This window comes from Leptonychotes weddellii, chromosome 6 (assembly GCF_054177405.1).
Source record: "Leptonychotes weddellii isolate Sample4059 chromosome 6, ASM5417740v2, whole genome shotgun sequence".
In the NCBI taxonomy this organism is placed as follows: domain Eukaryota; kingdom Metazoa; phylum Chordata; class Mammalia; order Carnivora; family Phocidae; genus Leptonychotes; species Leptonychotes weddellii.
This window is the reverse complement of record NC_138374.1, coordinates 119,621,591-119,637,877: the sequence shown is the minus strand read 5'-3', so window position 1 is coordinate 119,637,877 and position 16,287 is coordinate 119,621,591. Positions and strand designations below refer to the sequence as shown.

At 37.0% G+C, this 16,287-nt stretch overlaps 1 protein-coding gene across 1 annotated transcript in view; it reads left to right on the top strand.

The window, feature by feature from the left end:
- Nucleotides 1-16,287, top strand: part of CDC73 (cell division cycle 73) — a 239,475-nt gene that overhangs the window by 187,287 nt on the left and 35,901 nt on the right. The window contains exon 17 of the transcript XR_014146573.1: nt 5,918-6,073. The gene's annotated coding sequence lies outside the window, so the exon portion shown is untranslated. The remainder of the gene's footprint in view (nt 1-5,917; nt 6,074-16,287) is intronic.

Genomic DNA, 16,287 nt, shown 5'->3' with positions numbered 1-16,287 from the left:
TATGTGCTATGGTGAGCGCTGTGAATTGTGCAAGACTGTTGAATCACAGATCTGTACCTCTGAAACAAATAATGCAATATATGTTAAGGAAAAAAAAGAAGATAGCAGGAGGGGAAGAATGAAGGGGGGGAAATCGGAGGGGGAGATGAACCATGAGAGACAATGGACTCCTAAAAACAAATGAGAGTTCTAGAGGGGAGGGGGGTGGGAGGATGTGTTAGCCTGGTGATGGGTATGTTCTGCATGGAGCACTGGGTGTTATGCACAAACAATGAATCATGGAACACTACATCAAAAACTAATGATGTAATGTATGGTGATTAACATAACAATAAAAAATTTTAAAAAAAGAGAGACCAATTCATCAGAGGTTACTTATAGGGCAAGCTCAATTGGGAGAGGGAGATGCAGTGATTCTAAAGCATTATGAATGCAGTCCTTTCAAAGGGAGGCAACTTAGTTTCAACTTGAGACGCTACCATATTGTGCTAGACAGCAGCTGCCATCCCATAGTTCAGGGTTTTTTTTTCTATTACTAAGGAATTCTCCCAGGCTTTTGAGTTATTTCAGAGATGTTTGGAATGATATTCTTTATTATTCCTAGGAACTTGTTTGATAGAAACTGTTGTGCATTCTAATGAAAGATACAAGGTCCAAAGTGGATCAACCTTTCAGCAAGGGATAACTTACAGCAAAAGCAACATTTTCTCCTGTTATCTCAGATGCTGGTTTTTACACTCAGAATGGTCAATACTCAAAATTTTAGCCTAGAGCTGAATTTGATAAAAATAAGTTTCTTTTTTTATGCTCCTTTTTTTATTGACATAAATTTTTCCTAGAGTTAAATGCACAGATCTTAAGCATATGTAAAATTTAAGGAATTCTGATTAATGTACATTCCTATTTAACCATCATTACAATCAAGATATAGATTATTTCCATCACCCTGGAAACTTCCTTTATTTCTACTTCTATTCTCTCAACCCCTACAGGCAAACATTGTTCTTTTTGTCACCATAGATTAGTTTTGCCTGTTCTAGAATATCGTATAAATAAACTTATCTATGTGTATCTTCTATGTCTGGCTTTTTTTCACCTACCATAATATTTTTGGGTTTTGTCCTTATTGTTGCATGTATCAATAGTTCTCTGAGCTTGTGTATCTGTAAGTTGTTTTCACCAAGTGGGAAATTTCAGCCATTATTTCTTTTAGGTATTTTTTTTCCATCTCATTCTCTCTCCTCTCTTTTTTGGACTCTGATTCTGTGTTTAGACTGTTTAATATTGTCATTTATATCACTGAAGTTTTGCTCACTTTTCCTAATTCTCATTTTCTTTTTTCCTCAGAATAGATTTCTATTGGTATTTCTTCAAGTTCACTAATTTTTATTCTCTAATCAGCTCTTAAATTCATCCAGTAAAATTTTTGTTTCTGGTATAATTTTCAGTTCTAGAGTTTTCATTTGGCTTTTTTTCATGGTTTTATTTCTCTGTTGAGGTTATTATGATTTAGTTTTTATTTTAAGTCCTTAAACGTATTATCATAACTTCTTTAAAGTATTAATATGCTAATTCTAACACGAGAGCTACCTCAGGGACTATTTCTATTGATGCGGGGTTTTTTTCTTGATTAAGGGTCACCATAACTCGTTTTTTTAAAAATTGTGTAGTAATTTTTGATTATATACACAACATTTCGTATAATGCATTATAGAGACTCTAGACCCCTTGATCTTCCTTTCATGAGTGTTGGTTGTTTGATCTAGTAGTTGAGTTACTGGTTTGTCACCTTGATCTTAAGTATGCTTGGTCTTATGCTTTGTTATAACACATCTCTGGTGTTAAAAATCAAAATTCAACTGAGTAAATTTAAAGATCTAATTGGTTTTATTTAAGAATTCATGAACTGGGTAGCATCCCCTCTGGCAAATACAAGGGAGCTCCAAGGAGTTGTACAAAATGAAAGACTTTTATAGGCAGAAACAGGGCAGGACAAGCAACTTATTAGCAAAAGAAAAGAAAGGATTGTTATGGGCAAGGTCCCTTAGGGAGAAAGGCAGAAAGTCTTAATGCACAGATTACCTCACAGGTGCTGATCAGGAAATCCCAGACCGGTTTAAAATTCCATTCCTAGGAGAGGCCGAAACTGCTTTTAGGTGGTATTAAAGCTTGGTGGGGCTTAACGTTAAGTGACTCCATTTTGAACCTGTTTCTTTTTAACACTGGAAAGCCCTGATGTCTCGTAAGCCCTTCTAATTTTGTAAGACTCAACTCTGAACTTGAGTCTTCTCTACCCTGCATCAACTGTGGACTGGAAATGTCCCCAGGGGAAATGGAAATGTGGACCTCACCCAATGATTGTGGTTTTGTTGGTTTTAAGGATCTAATCTTCTACAGTTTCTGCTTTCTTACGGTTGCTCTCCGGTGCCTTCAATAGGTAGTATTTTGTTTTGTTTTTTAAATTTATTTTGTTGAGAGATATAATTGTTATCTTTCAAGGACTTAGTTAAAGTAAACTACTTCTCCATTACTAAAACTTGACTTCAAAATGAATTTCAAACTGCATATTTTGTATTGTACACATAATGAACTATGAAATTTGGGAAGTGATTAGATGAATATTTGCAAATATGTTTTCCTTTCTCTCTAGCCTGATCTTGTTTTCTCTTTCCCTGGACACTGGTATTTAATTCTTGGTTTTCTGCATGGCTCAGCAGTTTGAGCCTCTAGCATTTTTCCCTCTCACATTCCCAACCTTTGTTTAGTACTTTTCCTGATCACAGTACTCTTTACACTAAATTGTGATAATCTATTGACTTGTTTATATACCCCTTCGACTATGGGGGCATGAGGGCTTTACCTTGTTTTATATCTGGCTCATTATTTGGCACTTATTAGGCACTGAACATACAAATATATTGATAAATTAATAAATAAATGGAAGAATTAAACAAAATGGAAATATTTGAAATGGAAATTTGAAACTGAGATTTTCATGAAACTTCTGTTTTTACAAAGGTATTTAAATAATGATTTTCCTAGACTGAATTTTGTCCTAAGTTATCAGTATTTGGGTTGAGTCATTTTAACACTAATAAAATATTTATGTTGAAAAATATATATAATTTTATACAATTGAAAGGCAGAGGAGGCAGGTTAACAGGGAAGGGGAAGATTAGATCCTGAAGTCATCTGCTCTAATTTCTCTTAAGCCATAACTCAGGACAGGACTCTGGAAAAATATGAATGCACTAATGCATTCCAGAAGAGTGGGTGACAGTGGTTTTATGTCACTTTATGTCATACAGGTTAAATTTTAATGGACAGTGAAACTCCATTTTGCCAAGTAAGAGAACCTGGACCAATTTATACAGAAAATTCTAGTAAAATAACATAACAGGCTAATGTTAATAAATGGTCTGCTGTTTCTTTTTGAAATAAAGGTGGCTGAGACAGTGAAAAAAGATTTTAGGACAAGGTCTGGACCTTTCTGTTCATCCATAAAAGGATTGAATTTAATTGTTTTGCATTCTCAAATTTTCCTGTAACATTAACTAATAAACCTACTTATTCCTTCATTTATTCCTTTATGCACAATCATTTTTTATATGCGTACTTCAGGCTAAGGGTGGTGCTAGGCCTTGGTTACATATAGATGAATAAGACATAGTTCCACCCTGTAAGTCCTCACAGGAAACCATAATGTACTTCATAATATATAAATATTGACATATAAACTACAGGGAAGAATGTTTAACTTTGCTTGAAAAGAAATAGGGAGTGTACCTCGGACAAAGTGACTCAAAAATTAGAACTTGAAAACAAGGTCAAAGATCTTTTAAAAAATCAGATAGTGGGTGCCTGGGTGGCTCAGTTGGTTAAGCGACTGCCTTCGGCTCAGGTCATGATCCTGGAGTCCTGGGATCGAGTCCCGCATCGGGCTCCCTGCTCAGCAGGGAGTCTGCTTCTCCCTCTGACCCTCCTCCCTCTCATGCTCTCTGTCTCTCATTCTCTCTCTCTCAAATAAAAAAAAAAAAAAAAAAGAATAAAAAATCAGATAGTGAAGTTGCAGATGTAAAGAAGAAAAGGAGAGAACAGTAGAAGGAAAAGCATAGAGATAATGTCTTAGAAGATAAAGTGGTGATAAGGCAAAAGGAAATATGAATCAGTCTGCTGCAATTAAAGTCCTTTGGTGATTATTAGTGTCTAGTGCAACTTCCGGCTTTGGCAATTCTGCATCATGTTATGGTAGTGCTACCTAACTCTATAACCAGTGGCTTAAAGATTAGTATTAACCAACTTATGCTATGCAGCTATGCTTGAGGGTACAGCGACAAATTTAAAGAATTTGCTCTGCGGACATGTTTTATTTGGCCGGCACAATCATTTAAACGATTTTTTTGAATTTGAATGTACTTACTGGTTTGCAACAACTTCCACATATCTTTGTTGCTTCACACACTAACATTTTCTTGCTGACTCCTAAAGGTATTTTAGTGTGCAATCCTTAATCCAGAGACTTGTTTTATGATCATTTGAAAAATCTTTCCAACGTAAGACACAGTATGAATAAACAATTGGATTGAAGATGATTTCAGAAGTTGTGCTGTTTTGTGTTACTATGTTTGAGTTCGAGAAAATTCTGTTACTTTGAACAATATAATAAACAGTGTTGGTTTTAATGGATGGATTATTGGACATTAGTCCAATTATCCAGCCAGAGGAGTTTAAATTACAAGGGCCTAGAAATTAGCTTGGACACGTGCCTCAGCAGTGATTTCAGGAATGCAGTTACTGAAGTTGGTGAAATAATTGTTGTATTGCACAGTAGCGTGCTTGTAGGAGGGAAGAACAGTGATAATAAAACAATAACACAACAGTTATTTCAAGGGAAGTGTTATCCTTGATAGAAGTGGAGCAAAAAGCCCCCTGAGATCTGAGTAAGGGAGATCTTGAGACAGAATCTCCAGAGGGACAGTGTTTGTGATTCCAACAGACCCCAGTGCTTTTCCCAAAATTGTCCCACTCCCTTAATTTCTGTCATTTTGTCTCTTGCACTGATAACCTAGCTCAGCTCCCAGGGCTGTGCTTCTCCGCCTAGAAAACTCTAGCCCCTATTTAGATTGAACTCTTTTGTGTTTCCTACTTCAGCACACCAAAGACACAAAGAAGTATTAGCAAGTTACTCTCTTACATACTAAGAAAGATAAATATGTATATAAAACTTAAACAGGGAAGACTTGTTTAACATTATTCAGCATAGTTCTTGATTCTCAAATAGCTACACTGTTGCCTCCCACAGTCCTCCTGGTAACTTGCGTGGCTCCCCTCCTCACCTACACCTTTACCAGACACCTGTCTCTGCTGCTGGTGACGCCTAACCATTGATATGTTAATGAGCGTGTATGTGTATACCCATTGTGTGTATTCAGGAAAAAGTATGAGCTAAATAAACTGTTATTCTGAAAATTGATGAACAGTATTTATTAGTATCGTTGTCTACCACATGTGCCATTGTAAGTGGGCCCAGTAAACTACATAAAATGTGTTTCTGATGAGACTTATTTTTTAGTAAATATAATATGAATTTTACATTCAAATACTGTATTCACTGAGAAAGTAAAGAATTTTGATGTTGCTGCCTTTACTTAGAATGTTTCAAAATCTTCTTTGTAGAAATTGCCTTTAGAGGTTTTAGCAAATTCTTTAGCATATTCTCAATAGTGACAATTTTTTTTTTTTAATCATTTCTGTGTAAGTTTGATTTTTGGAAATAGCCAGGAGTTATTTGGTGTGAACTCTGGTAAATAAAGTGGCTGATCATACTAGGTATTATAATTTAGCAGAAGGAAATAAAGTTGAACGTGAGGATAAACAATGAGGTTTTTGTTTTGTTTTGTTTTGTTTTGTTTTGTAGATCAAGCTGGCTGCCTCAGATCTTCCTCTTCTCATCTATGTAGCTGCAGAAGGAATGGTTGCGGGAATATCAGCATGATATTGGTAAATGCCTGAAAAGCTTCTGACAATGTGTTTTCCAACCAGAAGGTTTTAACTTGAAACTCTCTCATGAAAAGTGAGTATAAACCTCTTTTCTCTCCAAGATGCTCTACTGTAACTATTAGCATGAGACAGTGTTTTTTTGTTTTTTGTTTTTTAATTTATTTATTTGACAGAGAGAGACACAGCGAGAGGGGGAACTCAAGCATGGGGAGTGGGAGAGGGAGAAGCAGGCTTCCCGCGGAGCAGGGAGCCTGATGCTGGGCTAGATCCCAGGACCCTGGGATCATGACCTGAGCCGAAGGAAGACTCCCAATGACTGAGCCACCCAGGCGCCCCAGCATGAGACAGTTTGTGAAAGGAGGGACAACGTTCTTTTTTTTCCGCTCACTTTTTTTTTTCCTCACGTATTTCCCACACCTCATATTCTGCATGGCACATAGTAGCGTATTCAATAAATATTTGTTGAGTGAACAAAAGGTAAACATGTTGACTTTTCTCTTCAATAAACATTGGCCCTACTATGAGTAAGAGCAGTGTTAACAAGATAACTTTTAGGTAATTATAAATTGTAAGTGATATGTAACTAAGTTTCTACTATTAAATATAGATTATTTTGCTTATATTAATATATTTTAAAAGATAATAAAAGTTGTTTCATAATGGTCACCTAAGGTTATTTAGATTTTATTATGATCTGACAATATAGGGCAGGTATTCATAGAAATTATGATGTTTTCTAGGAGTACTCTTGTTCCTCTACTGAGTAAGCAGAATGATCCTGCTAAAAGTCAGTCAGAACTGTAACCAGTTCTTTGCCCAAAAGCTTCTACTGGCTCCACAAATACATGTAAGATGGATTCCCTCCAAGGATCCTTGGACTGGGCAATTCCCATTGCCCAGAATCCACTTCTGCAGATATTTCCACGGTCAAATTGTTTATTGTCTGTAAGTTTTAGCTATAAACTTACTTCCAGGGCTCTGGGAGATCATTTTTCTTTTCTTTTTTTCTTTTTGTTTTTAAAGATATTATTTACTTATTTGAGGGAGAGAGAGAGATCAGAAGCAGGGGGGATCAGCAGACAGAGGGAGAGGGAGAAGCAGACTCCCCACCAAGCAGGGAGCCCGACGCGGGGCTGGATCCCAGGACCCCGGGATCATGACCTGAGCCGAAGGCAGACGCATAACCGACTGAGCCACCCAGGCACCCCTGGAAGATAATTTTTCTAACTGTCTCATCGATCTTATGAGTTTTTCAGGAAAAATTAGATTCAATTTTGAAGTAACATTATCTGAAATAAGGTAAAAAAAAAAAAAGGCAGAAATTTAGATGTTTTAATAGGCCGATAATTCTATTTGAAGTCATCGTAGGTAGATTGAAAAGCCTGTCTTCACCTTGCAGGATTTCACATGTTTTCAAGGAAAGGAAAGTAGATGCAGAAACATGATTTTCTTTTCTTTTCTTTTTTAAAAATTTTATTTATTTGAGAGAGTGAGAGTGAGAGAGCATGGGGGATGGGCAGGGAGTGGAGGGCTGGGGAGAGAGAGAGAGAGAGGGAGAACCAGACTCTCCACTGAGTGGGGACCTGACATGGGGCTCAGTCCCAGGACTCTGGGATCATGACTTGAGCTGAAGGCAGATGCTTAACTGACTGAGCCACCCAGGTACCCCAGAAACATGATTTTCTAATCTACCTAGTTTTGGCTGGTTATTGAACATCTTAGTTTTTAAGTATGTTAATATTATGAAGTAACAGATTAATGATTTGAAGGAAATTTGAAGGATCAAATTTATTGTCACTTTACTTTGTTATCGGTTAGGTATATATTCTATTTCATATTCCTACAGCCACATTTGATTAATAAAATATCTTCTAAGAGCAGTACTTTGGTGTTATTTTAAGGCTGGTATACTTAGCCCAGAAATAAATAAAAGAACATTGCCATTTTAGGAGATACAGCTGAAAAATGAGAAATACAGAGATGTTTGCCAAAGGACAGATATTTAGTAGAAAGAACATTTCTTAGTTTCTCATTGAGTCTGGGAGTACTAGGAAAATGGAGGAAATTTGTGAGAGATCTAGTAGAGAATATATATAGTGGACTTTTAATGGAAATATAATCTTGAAAATGAAAATACTGATATATACCCTTAAGTATAAATTTTACTTTACAAAGATATATGATCTAGTTAAGTGGGTTATTATTAGAGTTTTATAAACTCTTTTGTTATCACTCCATTTCCATCAAGTTATGAGAACAGTTTCTATTATAATGTTCAAAATCTGATTCTTTTTTTTAATCCATGTCTCTAATTTGGATTATCTCTGGGAAACTGGTTGCCAAGAGGGCATGTACTGCATTATAGTTTTATAAGGGAAGATTTAGGGCTGGAAATTGGAAGAGAAGCTGCGTCACTGCACGTTAATTTTTGACCAGGAAGATAATTTTCAGTAACTTTGTTTTGAGAGTTAAATTGTATTTTGTATTTTTAGGTAGACTGGTGATTTGTTGCTGGTGTTTTACCAGGAGGGAGATTTGTAGAGGATTAGTAAGGTCAGAAGAGTTTTATTTTTTAATTCATTGCATAGAATACATAGTGCTGAGATAAAAGGTGGCTTGCAACTGCACTTTGGAAGAGAATGGTCGTTTATTCGCCTTCTTTTGAAATGAAAATTTTTTATTTGTTGTAACAGCATTATTGCCACAAATCAAATAGGATATCTCATAGTAAAGCTTTTTTTGTTATAGTCTCCAGAATATTACTCTTCTCTTTTAAGCTTATACTAAAAATGTGATTTCAGAGTCCCAAAATTCCAATACCTAGCTACATAGTTCTTCCTGAGGTAGATATAATGTTAGGAACAGATTTGTATCAGCTTCCATATTATTAGTTTTCCTCTCACTTTCTTCTTTGACTTTGGAAAAACAGCTGCGAAGGTTGGTTTGAGACCTTTTATGACTTCTCTCACTCACAGAAATGACTATTTTAGTGTTGACCTTTGTCCCTTCTCTCAGGGATAGAGATAACTTGATACCACTAGTTATGAGAAGGAAACTGAACATCAAGGATCGAGAGAAGTAAACTAGAGAGAAGCAATATCAGTGAATTTTAAGGCAAAAAAGAATGGAAATACCCTCTGGGTATTTTCACATAGAATCAGGTTATAGAAGCAGATAAAAATGTTTTATTGTTTTAGTTTCTTCGTCTGGAAGCATAAAAAGAGCTGAAGAGATGGAAAGCCATAAAGTCTTACTTGAAAAAGAACTCTGATAATCTTGTTAGGCTGAATTTAGATTGTTACCAAATGTCTTTTTTCTTTTTACCTCTTCTACTTGTAAATACATTTTTAAGTTCTTTCTCGATTTTGAGCATCTGTAGTTCACCTGAAAGCCCATGCCAGATAACTGAACGGATTGCTGATTCTTTTTTTTTTTTTGATTGCTGATTCTTTTATTGCCAATACATTAATCTTTCTTCCACACACCCCACAAATATATATGCCAACAATTAAGGTATATTCATATAAAAGGAACATGCTGATAAAATCATCATCATGTGTGTTACTATTGAGATTTATTTTTATTATGATATTCATCATTCTCTGGTATATTCTTGTGTATTTATTTGTTTATTGTTTGTGTCCTCCCACGAGATGGTAATTTTTATGAGAGGGAATATTCATCTTATAAACCTAGAGAGTGTCAGGCACACAGCAGATGTTAAATGTTGGTTGAATAAATGGATGAATGAATCACCCAAGGCAGATACCTTCCACAGTGAAATAGTACCCTATCTTGACTTTGCAGAAAATTCTAACCACTGTTTGGAGCTCCACACCTGAATGTCCAACTGCTTTCTTACCTCTTCCACTTGACTGTCTGACAGGAATCCCACATTTAACATTGTCCACAATATACCTCCTAATTTCTTAAACCAAATCTGTTCTAAGTCAAATCCATGTTTTAATCATCTCAAGTAAATGGCTACTTGATTTCTTTTTTTCCTTTCCCTCTCTATGTACAATCTATCAGTAAGTTCAGACAGCTATACCTCCAAAAAATTTTTTCAGATCTGTCTACTTTTCTTCACCTTTCCATTTGTCACTTGGAGAAGCTACCACTGTCTCTCATGTGGACATCTGTAATCTCCTCTAAATAAATGGTTTCTCTGCTTCCATTCTTGCCCTCTATCATCTGTTCTCCACACAGCAGCAGAAGTGCTGTTTAAAAAATCCTGAACCACTTTAGGATGCCTTCCCTCTACCATTAGAATAAAATCTGAACTCTTCACTGTGGTTTTGAGGACTCGTATGAGTTCTGCCTCCTCTCCCACCTGACCCTGTTGGACGCTTCTCACTAACCTCCAGCCACAATGACGCTCTTCCTGCTCATCAGCTAGGCCCTGGTCACTCCTAAACTTGGGGCCTGTTGAACTTGCTGTACCCTCTGTGTATGTTTTGCTCCCAATCTTTCCATTTCTAGCTCATGTTGTCATTCACAAATCAACTCCAATCTACAAAGGTGGCCCCCAGTCATGCTCCATCACATTCCCTAATTTATTTTCTTCATAGAACTTGAACTATAGAAAGTGACTGTGAACTTTCCTTCTGGAACAGAAACTCCATGAGAGTAGAGAACAAGGACTTTGCCTTTCTTCTTCCGTATTATATCCTGGGACCTAAGACAGTGCCTGACGTGTGGTGTGTAGGTGCTCAATAAAATACAATGAGAGGATATGCAGATGAACATGCAGAGATACATCTTCATAAGAGTTAAAAAGATAGCGAAAATGTCCTTCCCTCTCTTTCCTTAGCTATGGAAACGTTTCAGACTTGTTAAAATTACCAACTGACACAGCGATAAGGTAGGAAGCAAAAGATAAATAGTTTTGTGAGCTCTAAGCTATTGGGAGAAAGGCAGAGGTAGGGAAAAGCCCGTGTGTTCCAGTGCCTAGGGAAGAAGTCAAGTGCCAGTGTGAGTGAGCTCTGTTATTAGTATGAACGTGCAAGTCTCCATATTACTGTGCCTTCCCCACCAGCTGCCATTTTTCTGAGACATTTGGTGTCAACTGGAAACGGATTCTTTGTGTAAATCCTCCTTGAGCAGCAATCAGTGCTTTTCCTTTATTTATATTTATTTATTTATTTATTTATTTATTTATTTATTTATTTATTTAAGATTTTACTTAATTTGACAGAGAGAGACACAGCGAGAGAGGGAGCACAAGCAGGGGAAGTGGGAGAGGGAGAAGCAGGCTTCCCACTGAGCAGGGAGCCAGACGCGGGGCTTGATCCCAGGACTCTGGGATCACGACCCGAGCCAAGGCAGACACTTAACGACCGAGCCACCCAGGCGCCCCAGTGCTTTCCCTTTAACAAAGTGAAAGTTTCAATTAAGTTTTCCAAAGGAAGGTTATCTTTGAGATGTAAATAATATGTTAACATTGTACTCATCTCTAAAAAGCTAGGTACATTAACTTGGAATGTGCTGAGCTAGGGGTAAATTGATATCTGGCCTGCAGCTGACAGAGGATTTTTGTCTTGTTTCTTCACACGGGAGAGAAAATGCAAGCCCCGGTCAATTACTGCCCGCTGGGGTACTGCCCTATCTATTTCGGGCAGGGAAAACTGGAGAGGGCTGACTGGTTTACTCTCTAAGTAGCGCCTTGCCGAGGAAGCTCAGTTTCAAAATCCTAGAAACAGTATGTGTTAGTTTAATCAGAGTTTGGCCCTGAGGAGAATTAAAATGAAAGAAATCCCACAATTAGAAGGTGTGGAAGTGGAAAGCCGACTAAATCAAGCCCTTAGAGAGGCAGTGTGGGTTGGTGAGATTACATTCTTAGGGTGGATAATAGGCCAAGGTTTTAATTTCCAGATTCTTTCACTTAAGAGCTTCTATGTCTGAATTCTAGTGGAATGGAGGCTTGTCTGGGCTTTTCTTCTCTCCATTGTAAGGGCCTCATCTTTGTAGTTCTTAACCTACAACCGAAAAAGGTAAGAGTCCCAAGTTTGCAAGAGGTCTGAATAGAGGTTTATAGCAAAGACCTGGACAGAAAGCCTAGTTTCACAATGGGCTTTGTTCTCCTTTCCCAGGATGGATTTCCTATTCTCTCAGGTTGGCCTTTTACTAAAAAAATCAGAATAATGAAGAGAAGAAAGTTTCATGGGGGATCCTAGGAGCCACTGTTTGTGTTTATTTGGGATCCCTGAGGGAAACCTCTGCTAAATGAACTTGGTTACAAGTTATGAATTGTATATCGTTAATCAACACTGACATGGAGCTGTGCACAGGGAGGTGGCCCAGTCAGATAGAGTGGGACTGGGACAAAGACTGGTGGCATTCCCAGCAGTGAGGGGAAGGTTGATCTGAGTTTAGAAGTTTTGAGGGATAAATGGATGTCTAGTCTTAAACCCAGTACTAACATAGAATTGTCCTATTTTTAATTTTTTGAGGAATCTTCATATTGTTTTCCGTAGTAACTATACCAGTTTATGCTCTCATCAATGGTGTATGGAGGTGCTCCGTTTTCCACATCCTTGCCAACACTTTTTATCTTTTGTCTTTTTAATAAAAGTGACTCTGACAGGTGTGAGGTGATATCACATTGTGGTTTTGATTTGCATTTCCCTGTTAAGTGATGTTGAATATCTTTTCATGTGTCTGTTGGTCATTTGTATGTCTTCTTTTGAGAAAAGTCTATTTGGATCTTTTGCTCATTTTTTAATCAGGTTACTTGTTTTTCTCTTACCAAGTTGTTTGAGTTCCCTATGTATTTTGATATTAAACCCTTACCAGATATATGGTGTGTAGATATTTTCTCCCATTCCGTAGGTTGCCTTTTCACTCTATCAATTGTTTCTTTTGCGGAGTAGAAGCATTTGGTTTGGTATAATCGTACTTGTCTGTTTTTGCTTTTGTTGTCCATGCTTTTGGTGTCATATCCAAAAAATCATTGCCACCACCAATGTCAAGAAGGTTTTTCTCTATTTTCTTCTAATAGTTTTATGGTTTAGGGCTTTATATTTAAGGTTTTTTTGTTTGGTTTGTTTTTTACATTTAGGTGTTTAATCCATTTTGAGTTCATTTTTGTGTATGTATAAGGAAGGGTCCAATTTCATTCTTCTGCATGTGCTATCCAGTTTTCCCAACACCACTGATTGAAGGCAACGTCCTTTCCCTATTGTTTGCTCTTGGCAGCCTTATCAAAGTTTAGTTGACCATAAATGGTTGAATTTATTTTTGGTTTTCTCATTCTGTTCTATTGGTCTATATGTCTGTTTTTATGACGGTACCATACTATTTTTGATCCCACTTCTGAATATATATTCAAAGGGAATGAAATCAGGATCTTGAAGTGATAGCTGCACTCCCGTGTTCATTGCAGCATTATTCACAATAACAAAGATGTGGAAACAACCTAAATGTCTGCCAACAGATAAAGGGATAAAGAAAATGGTGTATGTCTGTATACATATATATACACACCACGCATTAGGTTTTGGAGTACTAGCTTTTGCTGATAGTTTATTGTGGCCATTTCACAATTTATACATACACTAAAACATCAAGTTGTACACCTTCAACATATATAATTTTATTTCTCATTTATACCTAAATAAAGCTGGGGGGAAAAACCAATTAAAAAAAAAAAGAAACCCAGCATTAATAACCTTAATATGGGAGGAATACATGATTAAAAAAAAGTGAAAACAGTACAAAGACAAAAACCCACTAATAAACGGCAAGTAGAGGTCTAGAAATGATTTTTTTATTATTCACATATACATTGGCTACCTCTGCCTTCCTCAAGAACTTTATGCCAGTGCTCATTTCCTTCACCATTCCTTCCCTATCCTCCTCCAAATATAGGAATAGCTCTTCAATTCACAAAAGATTTTGAGTCTACAATGTACTATGCACTAGGGAGAAAGCAATGAATAAAATAATCTGTACTTCAAGGTATTTAAATAGGAAGGTAAATATACATGTATACGAATTTAATTTTTATATAGTATTTTATGTATAGTAGGTATGTTCAAGGGGTACAAACAGCACTGATGCAAAAAAAAAAATACTTAAACCCATGTGAGGTGTGTGAGGTGTTAAGAATGAGATATTTAAATGCGTTTAGCAAGGGGACCATGGGAGTGCTAGCCAGCTGACTGATAACTGCATTATTTTGGGCATGATTTTTTTTTATCAGAGGGTAGAAAGGCTACTTTAGTCTAGCTCTGTTTCATTCATTTCTAAGACATAGGCCTATTAATAGAAAATTTGAAATCAACAATAATGTTGTATTTATGTAACTCTAGTATAATTAATTAGAACATAAACTTTTTTTTTAAGATCTTAGTTATTTACTTGACAGAGAGAGAGAGAGTGCACGTGAGCACAAGCAGGGGGAGCGGCAGAGGGAGAGGGAGAAGCAGACTCCCCGCTGAGCAAGGAGCCTGACACGGGGCTCAATCCCAGGACCCTGGGATCATGACCTGAGCTGAAGGCAGATGCTTAACTGATGGAGCCAGCCAGGCGCCCCTAGAACATAAACTCAAACAGGTTCTTTTTGACAATAAATAAAGACGATAGTCTATTGGTTTTTTGCATGGTTTGTCAGGTTAATCCTTGTTTGTATTTGTCTTTTTTTTTTTTTTTTTTTAAATCTAGAATCAGAATGTGTTTTGAGAAAATGCACCAGGCACCTGGGTGGCTCAGTTGGTTGAGAGTCCCACTCTTGGTTTCCGCTCAGGTCATGATCTCATGGTTGTGGGGTTGAGCTCCTCATCGGGCTCTGCACTCATCATAGAGTCTGCTTGAGATTCTCCCTCTGCCTCTGCCCCTCCCCCCACTTGCACGTGCTCTCTCTCTCAAAATAAATAAATAAAAATCTTTTAAAAATAAAATAAAAAAATGCACCAATGTGTGATAAAATTCATTTTATAAATGGACTTAAACCAGGACATGGCTTAGATTATTAGTTTGTTCAAGCTAAGCTCCTATGAATTCTAACTTCGTTGCAGTACTTTGGCTGCTGCATGAGCAAGGATTTATCGAGACTGGTGCAATAAACTAAAATGGTTATTAGATTATCTTAAATCAAAACTATGTGATAATCCATGTTGAAATTAGAGGAATTTGAAGTGAGTTCCTCTTTTACCTTTTATTCAGGAATAACTTCAGTTTAAATTATGTTATTCAAAGGCTACGGGAGCTTTCATAAATTATTCATTTGCAAAGATCTAGCTATATCAAGCCACATCCCCTGAAACAGAATGGGTTGAGTAAGATGGTTTCATTTTGCTGAAGCATTCATAAATATCCCTTTGCCTTACTCCTGAAACTAATTTGGATGTCTGTTAGCTTAAGGGACGCTTCTTTCCCACTATCAGGTAATCTCATCTAATAGTTCCCTTTTCTAGAACAACCTGAGGATGAGCTTTTTCTCATTCTGATTACCTTATTCACTTCTAAACTGAGAGAAACATTAACTGCGTCTCTGGGAATTTCAGCAATTCTTGAATCTTCCTATGCAAGCGGGCCTTTTCCTTAGCATTGGTGATTTCATGTCTTCTAGGAAAAGCAAGAGCTGTTTTCTTTTTGTGTTTTCCTATTTATACAGATTTCAAAGGTAATATGCTTATCCTCTTTGATACTCTTGTTCATGTATATCTGTTACAGTCAGGATGACAGTACATTAATTGGGAATATTTATTTATTTATTTTTTTAAGATTTTAAGTCATCTCTATACCCAACATGGGGCTCAAACTCACTGCGCCGAGATAAAGAGTCGCATGCTCCACTGACTGAGCCAGTCAGGGGCCCCAAGAATATTTTGAAGTAAGGTATTTTCTTTTTTTACACTTTTTTTTTTAATTATGTTATGTTAATCACCATACATTACATCATTAGTTTTTGATGTAGTGTTCCATGATTCATTGTTTGCGTATAACACCCAGTGCTCCATTCAATACGTGCCCTCTTTAATACCCATCACCAGGCTAACCCATCCCCCCACCCACCCCCCTCTAGAACCCTCAGTTTGTTTCTCAGAGTCCATAGTCTCTCATGGTTTGTCTCCCCCTCCGATTTACCCCCCTTCATTTTTCCCTTCCTGCTATTTTTTTTTTAACATATAATATATTATTTGTTTCAGAGGTACAGGTCTGTGATTCAACAGTCTTACACAATTCACAGCGCTCACCATAGCACATACCCTCCCCAATGTCTATCACCCAGCCACCCCATCCTTCCCACCCCCACCACTCTAGCAACCCTCAGTTTGTTTCCTG